The following is an 11045-nucleotide window of genomic DNA, read 5'->3' as shown; positions in this document are numbered from 1 at the left end:
CACGCTTACAACTGCACCACAAGTGATGTGACGGGTTACTCCCCCTACCGGCTCATGTTTGGGAGAGAAGCAAGATTGCCGGTGGATCTGGCTTTTGGCATTTCCCTAGACCATGCCTCTGCTACCTCCCACAAGGGATATGTGGACCGACTTAGACACAATTTGAAAGTGGCCCATGAACGAGCTCAGGCGGCCTCGGACCAAAGGGGAGCCCGCAACAAGAGGAACTTCGATCTGAAGGTTCGAGTGCAAGACCTGCAGCCTGGGGACCGTGTACTTCTACGCAATCTGGGGATCCCTGGGAAGCACAAGCTTGCTGATAGATGGAGATCGGAGCCCCATGTCATTTGCAGAAAGCTACCTGGATTGCCTGTGTATAAGCTAAAACCAGAGGGGAAAGTGGGGCCCTTGAAAACTTGGCACAGGAATCATTTGCTCCCGCTTACTGAAGCAGTCAGAATACCTCCAGTGAGAGATCCACCTGAATCTGTTTCCATTCTGGATACCCCAGGACCTAGCACTCGGTCTCAGACCTCCCGGGTTAGAGATGGACAAGATTCCCAACAAGGTGAAGGTGGAAGAGGAGAGCTTGAGTGGCTGTGGCCTTCATCAACTCCAGGAAATTCTGCCATAGATCTCCCACCTACTGAGGATACACAGGATGGGACACTGAACCCAGAAGCTACAGAGTTCATTCCATCTAGTGGTGTGCCTGAAGGCTGGGAAGATATCCCTAGCATTTACTCAGAAGAGGAAGGAACTGATGTTCCAGAACCAGTGATGCTGTCAGAATGTGTTCCTGAAGTAGAGCCTGTGGCACCAGAGCCTGAAGTCCCAAGAGAACAGAGAGCTCGCCGAGTTGTGAGACCCCCCAAGAAGCTAACCTACTCTCAAATGGGAGAGAGCTCTGAGGACTCTGTTGTGACTGCTAGAAGAAGTGCTGAACGCTCTAATCCTTCCACTGACCATTTGGTGGAGGGCAACCCCAGCTCACTCTCTGGCACAGTTAGGCAGGCCACTCATGTCAGTGTGACCTGTGGGACAGGGAATCCCACCTCTGAGTTCTGGTGGAAATTCCCTGTACCAACATCATACTCAGCACTTTCAAAATTGGTACAGGATATGTGTTAAAAGTTTATCTTTGGGGACCAAAGAGTTTAAGTGGGGGGAGTGTGTAGCGGGGTCTCTTTAAGAACTATAAAACTACTGTTCCCAGAACCCCGCTGGTTCCCAGGATGCTTTGAGTTATGCCCCAGAGACTTATGGGGGAGGAAATATAAGGAGGGGGAGAGGCCTAGTTCGCTCTCTTTGGACACCCCCCTCTCTTCAAGCAAGAGGAGACCTGTGCTGAACTGCTGAGGCACAAAGCCTGAAGCCTGGGCCTTGTGCTCTTTTCCAAAGAGCTCTCTGCCAGCCTAGTTGCACCTGAGAGACATTTTCTCATTCCTTGCTGCTGTACACCAGAAGGATTGAAGACTCGGAGGTCGGTGGATTCCTGTTCCTAGACGAAAAGGCAGAGAAACCGGACTTGGACTTGTCCGGGTGGTGAGAGCTGTTTAAAGACAGATGCTTTATCTTTATTATTCGTTTGGATTACAAAGTTGTTCTTCAAGTGCACCACCGAAAGATTGCTAGCGAATATTGTTTTACTGGACTTCCATCTAGATCAGTCAGGCCTGACTGCATAGGTAGACAGTGCTGGGTGTTTACCCATGTGGGGAAGTAGCTGAAAAAGGGCAGCGCTAGAGTTGCATAGCAATACTTTATTATGCTGATTACTCTGTTTATCTTTATTACTGGTTACTGCAGGGACCTGATTATGTGTTGCAATCCAAATGTTTGATTCATGTTATTCCTTTTATAAAAACAATAAGTAAAGTCAGTTATATACTTTCAAAGATTGTCTATGAGCTTGAGTTACCCACGCACGCACACACACATATTTAGAGTATAAGTGATTTAATGTGTATTGCTAGATACTAACTGTGCCAGAGTGGGTAGTGCAGATTGCCGGGGGGTTGGCGGAGCTGTGCTCAGGACCCAAACCAAACTTGCGGCCCACTTACCGGTAAGTGAGGGTTTCGCTATACATATATGAGTATGTTTTATATGCCTGACATATCAGCTTCAGTTTATCAGCCTTAAAACATATTCAGATATTTTGCAAAGCTCACCCTTTCCTTGCTAAGGAACTGGACTGCAACAGAAGTTTGCACCTGCTTCCGAGAATACATTCAAAATATAACAACATAACCCCAACGGTTTACCATGGTCACTTCCTCATGCATGTCCCAGCTAAAGGCCAAAACTTTCTCACATACTTTGTCCTAATGTATTTATATATTTGTGGCTATTTTGTGGTTTGAATGCACTAGTCTTATTGATGTATCTTAATCTTTAACAAAATTGTATAAAAGTCTGGAAAAGAGGAAATAAAAACAGAAAGTAATTTGACTCTGAACGAAGTCTCAGCGTGAGTTCCTTGAAGCATGCATGCTTTATATTCAATAATTTGACCTGGGGCAGAAACAATAATATCGGACCTTGGTTCTGGTTCCAGTCCAAAACATCTGGCGCCCAACGTGGGGCCCAAGGCTAGGCCCAAAGGATAGCCGAACGAGAGGAGGCTGAGAGAAATCAACACGGGCAGTGTGGAGACTGATCACCTCGGGGAAAACAGTAAGACAGTTTTAATACCTAATCTACTGTTTATCCTGTACCTGCTGGTTAATCTGTGTCCATACCGGCTTCCTGCAGTCCTCAAAACCAAGTATATATCTTGCCTCGAGTCTGTTGATATAATAAGGAACCTGCAATTATATCTGCCGCCTGTTTTGTTCTGTTCTGTTGATCGATCTTGTGTCTTGTGGCGGCTGCTGGGAATGAGAAGGGCTTGATTATATAGTCACAGATGAGGACGTGGTTAAACTTCTCCTGGGGAATATATTGTGCTGTAAAGCACGGGTAACCAGGAGGAGGCGTCAGGACGAGATTAAACTTCTCCTGGGGGAATCATTGTGCGGCAAAGCACAGGTGCGGTGAAGCACAGGAAAACCAGGAAGGGGCATCAGGAATATGAGCAGCGGCGTGGTATTTTAACAATCCTGTTAAATGGATGCCCAGCAGTGCAGTAATATTTTAACAATCCTGTATTTCTCTACGGTTGTCACACATCTTGTTGCTTGTTGTGGTTTTTTGGTAACATCTTGTTGTTAGTGGTAATGCCATGTCCAAAGTGTGTTTGTGGTCTGCTGTTTGGGATACATGAAGAGGGCTGGGGGTTGATTAAAGTGGTAGAGCCAGCATATAGGACTGAGTCTCTTGGTTATAAACCCTTATTCCCGTAGACAACAAACGTATTGGTGTTCAGATTGAATGTGCATTATCCAGTCAAAATTGTTGGCAAATCAATGGAAGTCATAGAGGCTCAAGCTAGAATAACAGGACACGCAGCCGAAAGGTGCCCTTTGCAACCTCAAAAAGCAGAAGGGCTTGAAGAGATAGAAAAGGACAGAGTGAGAAATTTGGGCTTTGAACTGGGACATGTAAAAGCCTGGGACTTGTAAATGAAAGTTGAAGTGGTGTATTATTGAATATTAACTGCTGTACTCCTTATTTGTCTGTTAAATGTCTTTTTGAGAGTAATAAGTGGTCACATATTACTCGGCCCCTTTACCTGTGGCCACCTCGACTGGACAGGGCTGTGACTGGTCTACATTTTGGGAATGCGCATGTAAGGAGGCTTGCTTGGCAGTTGAACACTGTAGACATTCCTCTCTCTCTCTCACTCTCTATTTGTCTTGTCCTCATTAACTTGAGACTGTGATATAGTCTGAACCGGTACCAGGTGACGGATAGAGGAATTGTCAGACCCTTGAGTCCAGAACAGCCTTGTGACCCGTCTGAAATCCTGAGCAGACACATAAATTTTCCTAGTCATCAAGACATAACGCAAGGTAGTGTTATATATTGGAAAGTGGTCTGAACGAGGACAGGTCGCAGTCAGAAGATTGTCGACCCCGTGAGTCCAAGACAGCCTCATAAAACCACCATACAAACCCTGAGCCCGTACACATGAACTCTTCAATAGCTAACGGAACGATGGGGCAAAAGTTAATGAGGCCCAAAGAGGGCAGTCTGGCCTGTGACTTGGTATTAGAGTGGAAAGGAGAGCGTGCTGTCAAAAAGGGAAATAAGTTCGCAAAAGTGTGTGGGGTTTATATGTATTTGGGCGGAAGTCTACAGGTAGATGAATGGCGTACTATTTTGAAATGTAAAAAAAGGTCTGTTTTCAGATCACGGGCTTCTACGAGCAGCAGATGCTTGGTTTAAAGTTGCAAAAGTTATTCATGAGGAAGGGTGGACAGAAAACTAATCAAGTTGGTTGTATTGTATATGTGTATAAAAAAAACGAAAAGAGGAAGCTAAGTAGTCAGCCACCGCCCTATGATGGTGTCTGGTCCCCAGGAAGTAGACTCGTGCCCTTTGTCTACCGCCCCTCTGTTCCAAGTGACGCCTCCCCCTACCACTCCTCTGTTACAAGTGACAGAGGAGCCTCGGACACCTCCCCCACTGTGCTTAATATTAGACAAGGCACACTTGTCTTTGTATGGCTCGGATGGTTGCTGCCACACACGCCTGACCTAATCTGTACCACCTGCACCACCGCCCACACCGGAGCCTACCCACATGTATCCGGTGATAGACCAGTCCTCGGGATCATATTACAAGGCCCAACCTAAGCCACAAGTGTATATTCTGGGGAAGACTCGGACAGCTCCCAGGGGGAAAATCTAGGCACTCAAGCCTCAAGAGGTTCCCCCTTGGTCCTCCTGCCCCAACAGACCCAGGACTAGGGACTCAAACTCAGCCCGACCTAATGCTAATGGGCTAAGGGACCCAACCTCAGCCCCAACCCGGTCCCCCCTCTCAAAGTCCCAACCAGAGTGTCAGGTCACCTTGAGGCGAGGTGACAGATGCACACCGTAGGGATCAGGAGTGCACCGAAAGGTTGTGGACCCTACGGCTGACTGCTGTGGACGGGAGACAGATCCCACCGGGGTTAGAGCATAAGATTCCCTGGGGCGCGGTGTCTAAGAGCCAGCAGGTGTTCACCAGAGCCTCTAGAGGTGAGAATGGACTGGACTGCAACTGGCTCCAGGTCGCGACCCCCAGGGTCCCCCAGCTCACACCCACAGTAGGCAACAGGAGGATAGGGATAGTGAGGGATAAAGCCAAGGTTGGGGCCACAAGCAGACAGGAATAGTCAGGGACACGCCAATAGGTCAGGATCACAGGCAAACAGGGATAGTCAAGGACACGCCAAAGTCAGTAACGGAACAACAGAAGAAGCACACGGCAGGTAACAGGAAGCTAACACACAAAGGTTGATCAGCAGGGTTGGCCTGCAGTTCACAGGTTAATATAGAGTTCTCCTATAGGAGCTAGGGTGGAGTCATGCCAGAGGATGGATTACAAAAGCAGTCAGGGGAGGGTCGGCTGGTCTCTAGAGATGAACACATGGAAACAGGTAAGCAGACAAACTCAATTGCAAAACCATGACACAGAGTCACATACCAGCACAGGTACAATCCCAAAACTACAGATTGTTACATTTCAAGGCACACCCTGCATTGGATCCATTCCCCTGTATAAATCATCAGCTGGAGGGGCAATGGATTCCTTTGCGCCATCGTCCAACAACCCACTTGACCATCTATTTGGTGACACACATTTACAGTGCCTCTTACGCCCCTCGCAACCCAATACACAAATCCAGCAGCCACCCCCAGTGCTCTCCCTAAACCCCTCCTTAAATGGACTCCCCCTGGACTCTCACACCACCAAAAACAATGGCCCCAATACGGCCCCTTTATTTCACCACTGACAGGAATGCCTACGACACAAGCGGCTCCCCTGATGTATGTAAATGTCCCCCCCTCTCAGGCTGCATCTCTTGTTGCAAGCCTACCAGACCCCGAAAAGCAGCCCATGCCATTTTATAGAAGGATAACCCAAATCCAAAAGACATACGCGGCTGCGTGGCGGGATTTGGTGAGCCTGTGCGAGATAAAGACAGGAGGTGCCTATTGGCCGGTAATGGAAAAATGTTTCAATCAGTACTGTTGTGACGATACTTATGATTCAGGGTGTGACTTTGTGAATCAATTAAAAAAGTGGGTTCAAGAGTGCTTGGCAGACCAAGCGACTTAAATACAAGAGGTCACACAAGAAAAAGGCAAATCTGTTGAGAAATATCACAATAAAATAGCACAAATGTTTACTGGTTTGGGTTTTAACACACTGACCAAAGCACATAGACACATGTTAGCTGCCGCATTTGTCTCAGGTCTTAAAGAATCAATCCGAAAGGATTTGATCTTATCACGCCCAAAGGCCTATAATCTGCACAGAGCAGTAAGAAAGTAGCCCCTCTCATGATGGCCTCTGACACACCGTATCTGTGCCCACCAGTACCAACTCCGAAGGGAATGCCGAAGCCCTCGGAAATTCACCCACAGTCAACCAAGCCCCAACCATGGTCCACATGAAAGTGCTCAGTACAAGGGACATGACACCCCACCTCGCCCACCCCCCTGCTCTTCTCCTGATCACATGGACCTTCTTCGCTAGGATTTAGGCAAGCCTGTCTCACCTGCCCCTGCCATGGTATCCTCTGGAGACTCAGGAGGCTCTCTTGCAAAAATAACCCGTCTCACCATTTGTCTATGTGACACAGGTGCGACCAGGTCCGTAATCAGGGCAGAAGAGCTACTTGATACCTCATTCCTATCAAGCACTGATATAACATGCGTGGGGGTTGATGAAACACCCGGGAAGAACCCCTTGACCCGCCCCCTACAATTTGGCAATTTTCCTGACCTACTAGTAAGATTTGTGGTCTCGTCTACATGCCCCTTAAATCTGTTAGGGGCTGATGTCTTGTCCAGACTCCAGGCTTCTATTTCCTTCCAACCTGATGGCGGTGTTCTGGTCACCTCGACACTAGTTATCGACGATGCCTCAGCACTACGTTTCGTCCCCCTTCTATTATCCCTGGATGCACAAAGTGAGGCTAAAATCAAAAAATGAAGTGTTTAACCCGAGTTCCCCCATGCTTGTGGTCCACAGGGCCTGAAGATATAGGGCATCTAAAGGTGCCACCAATCATGGTGCAACTGAAACCTGGAGCTCCTTACCCAGAAAACCACAATACCCCTTGAAACCAGCTCAATCTGCATCCATTTCAAAGCAAGTCAAGGTCCTTTTGTCAAATGGAGCTTTGGTACCTTGCACATCTCCGTGTAATATACCACTGTTTCCAGTGAAGAAATGAACCACAAAATGAGAACCATACTGGAAACGCCCATCGTGGCCAACCCCCACACCTTGCTGGCAGTAATACCACCCATGGAAAAGTACTTTACCGTGGTGGACCTAGCGAACGCTTTCTTTAGTGTCCCCCTTGACCCCTGTTGCCAGTACCTATTTGCCTTCACTCACAAAGGGCGGAGCTACACCTGGACTGTTACGCCACATGGGGCCCAGAACTCCCCCTTCCAATTTGCCAAGGCAATGGCCCTCATTCTGGACACCTGGATGAAGTTACACCCAGACATTGTACTCCTTCAGTATGTGGATGACCTCCTGCTTTGTGCAGATACCCTTGGTGATGCCTCAATCTTCTCTGAAAGCCTCCTCCACTACCTGGCTGAGCAGGGATGCAAGGCCTCAAAGCAAAAGGTCCAGTGGTGCAGAGAGAAGGTGATTTTCCTAGGCCACTGCATCTCCCAAGGCACCTGACATCTCACTGAAGAAAGTGTTGCTGCAATCAAGGCCATCCCGTTGCCTCAAGGTCAAAAGCCCCTTCACGCCTTTCTAGGATTAATCTCCTACTGCTGTTCTTGGATCCCAGGAGCCTACCTCTTGATGCAACCTCTCTATGACGCCCGAAATCTGATCCTTTCTCGCTTTCCCCAGAAGCTGTGGACAATTTTGAAACTCTGAAGGAGATCCTCTCAACAGCCCCTTCTCTGGGCCTCCCAGACTATGAAAAGACTTTCAAACTGTCTCAGAGAGACAAGGATATGCCACAGAAGTTTTGGCTCAGGCCCAAGGCAACAGACTCAGACCCATTGGGTATTACTTCAGTAGGCTGGACTCAGTGGCCAGGGGGGGGGCCCTCCTGCCTCAGAGCCGTCTTTGCAGCCCATTCCCTTTTGGACAAGATTGCTGACCTCGTATTGGGCCATCTTTAGATCCCCCTTGACCCTCATGCCATAACTGCCATACTAAACTAAGCACATCCCAAATACCTGTCCTCTCAGACTCCAGTGTGCATTGCTTCTCCGCGATAACATCACCATCCTCCGATGTGAGACCCTTAACCCATCCACTCTGCTTCCTCTTCTTGAGGGGGGAATCTCATTGGAGAATGACCCTCACCTCACCGCTCATGACTGCTTTGAAGTGACGAAGATGGAAACATCACACCTACCGACAGTCAGTGAAACAGCCCTTGAGAATACTGACTTAACAGTTTTTGTGGATGATTCCAGGTATGCAGACAGCACTGGATGGTACCACATAGGATACAAAGTCACCACCGAAGATACAGTTCTTCAGGCTTCAGCATTGCCTTCCTCCATGTCTGCCCAGGAAGCAGAACTCCAGACCTTAACTATGGCATGTAAATTGGCAGAAGGAAAAAGAGCCAACATTTATTCAGACTCGAGATGAGCCCTTGGTGTGGCCTGCAATTTTGGGATCATCTGGAAAACCAGAGGGTTCCTGACAGCAGCAGGAATACCTGTAAAACACAGTGCAGCTATCAAGGATTTGATAGATGCCCCACTCCTCCCAGCACAAGTGGCTGTACTTAAGGTAAAGGCGCACGGCAAGCTGGTTTCCCAAGAAGCACGAGGCAAGCACCTGGTACAGGGCTCGAGTCCTGCGGGAACGCGTGGGAATGGCGTCCCTGCACTTTTTTCACAGCAGGAACGCCGTTCCCTTTGCAGGACCAGAGCCGCCCGAGGCTCTAGCACAGCCTGCTAGCTGTGTTGTCTTCACAGAGCTGACATCGGAAGAGCAGCACAGCGATGCACAGAGGGCAGGGGCTGGCCCAGATAACTGATTGGTTAATAGAACCGCTCTGCATTCTATCAACCAATCAGTTAACTGGGGCAGGTCCCGCCCTCTGTCCATCCCTTTGCTGTACTTCCGATGTCATCTCTGTGCCTCCGATGTCATCTGCTGTGTCCTGTGTAAGGTAAGACAGGTAAGAGGGCACTGTTATGAAGGAGGGAGGGGGAAAATATCAGAAACTGAAAGGAATGAGGAGGGGTGATATAAAAGGGAGGCAGGGCAGGAATGTGAAGGGGGGTTCTACAAAGGGGGTGAGGACAGGAATGTAAAGGAGGTGCCATAAAGGGGCTGAGGACAGGTTTACATTTTAAAACTGGCTACTTGGTCATCTTCCATACTATGTCGCATTCGCAGTCTGGTCATCTCCTGTACTATGTCGCATTCGCAGTCTGGTCATCTCCTGTACTATGTCACATTCGCAGTCTGGTCATCTCCTGTACTATGTTGCATTCGTAGTCTGGTCATCTCCTGTAGTCGCATTCACAGTCTGGTCATCTCCTGTAGTATGTCGCATTCACAGTCTGGTCATCTCCTGTAGTATGTCGTGTAAAGAACGATAGCAAGATAGACTCCATTTTGTTCAAGATTTTATGTTTTACTATGACAACTCTTAAATTCAAATATGAGTTTAAGTTGAAACTCACACATGTTTAAAGTGTTATCTATAGAAATGTTCTCTTAGTTATTTTTACATATATATTAAGACTGTGGAGTTTGACCTAGCTCAGGCTTGCGTTTGTTTTAGATAAGATAACGACATCTGTTCAAGAATACATATATTTTGTAGTAAAAATGATGTGAATTTTGTCTTATGGCACCAGCTAATAAGTAAAATATTGACTGAAGCTATTTCTTCTGTATACGTGTAACACTTCAGAAACTCCTCCCTTGTTATCTCTAGACTGCATATAAGTGCAACTTTGGAATTGTTTCAGCAGATATCTATAAAGTGAATGAATGCAGACCTGTCCCCTGTGTCACTTATTGATATCTCCGGGTCTGGGGGTCTACGGAAGTCTTCCTGCATTACCTGAACCTATCTGGGTTGTCCTAGAAGCTGAATTTCCCTACAACTGGCGGCTCGTCCGGGATAGAAAGATAAGCAAAATCTTTTGCTTTTTCTCTCTGTCGCTTAGAAGTTATAAGATGATCTGTTGTGTGGGTCAGAAGGCTGCGTGGTAAAACAGTCGGCTCCCACTGTCAATATGGGTCAGAAACAAGGTAAAGAAGATCCTCCCCCTCTTCCTAACCCAGGAGAAACATGTAAAGATTTTGTAGCCAGAATTTGTGGTACTAATTATGAATTTATAGTCCCATGGGTTTCAAATTTAGTAGGATGGACCTAAACCATACACAGTGTAGACCCCTTTTCCCGGAATGGTAACAATGATAATTTTCATATGGATATGATAAAAAGGATTGTGTTTAGGAGATAAGAGAACTTTCCCTTGGTACCCTGGGGATCCTCAATGGGATATGGATTATATGGAAAAGGGAGGGGAGAACTGGTTAAAATACGCCCCATATTGGTTTGAGAGGGAAAATAAGAAACAGAAAAAGCCCACCAAATGTCTAAGTAAGGAAGATTATGACCAGAAACATAGAGAAGAAGCCGATAAAAAGAGAGTTTTCCCTGACCCAACAGCCCCATCCCTGCCAATAGTCAGTCATCCTCCACCCACATATGTACATGTCTATCCAAGTTTAGCAAAGGAAGATATTGATCTTCTGGCTGGACATTATGCAACCAGACAACGGCAGGTCCCTCCCGCTCCACAACCACAACAGCAGATCTTTCCTGCTCCACAACAAGATAGACAGCACCCACAGAGGAGAGAAGCGAGAGCCCAAGTCGAGGTAGCTGAACCAGAAGATTAGGGAGCTATATTAGAGGTAGTTTC

This window comes from Lithobates pipiens, unplaced genomic scaffold (genome assembly GCF_037356315.1).
Source record: "Lithobates pipiens isolate NorthernLeopardFrog02 unplaced genomic scaffold, aLitPip1_a1.2 Scaffold_28, whole genome shotgun sequence".
Taxonomy (NCBI): domain Eukaryota; kingdom Metazoa; phylum Chordata; class Amphibia; order Anura; family Ranidae; genus Lithobates; species Lithobates pipiens.
The sequence above is the reverse complement of the archived record's forward strand: the minus strand, read 5'-3'. Positions refer to the sequence as shown.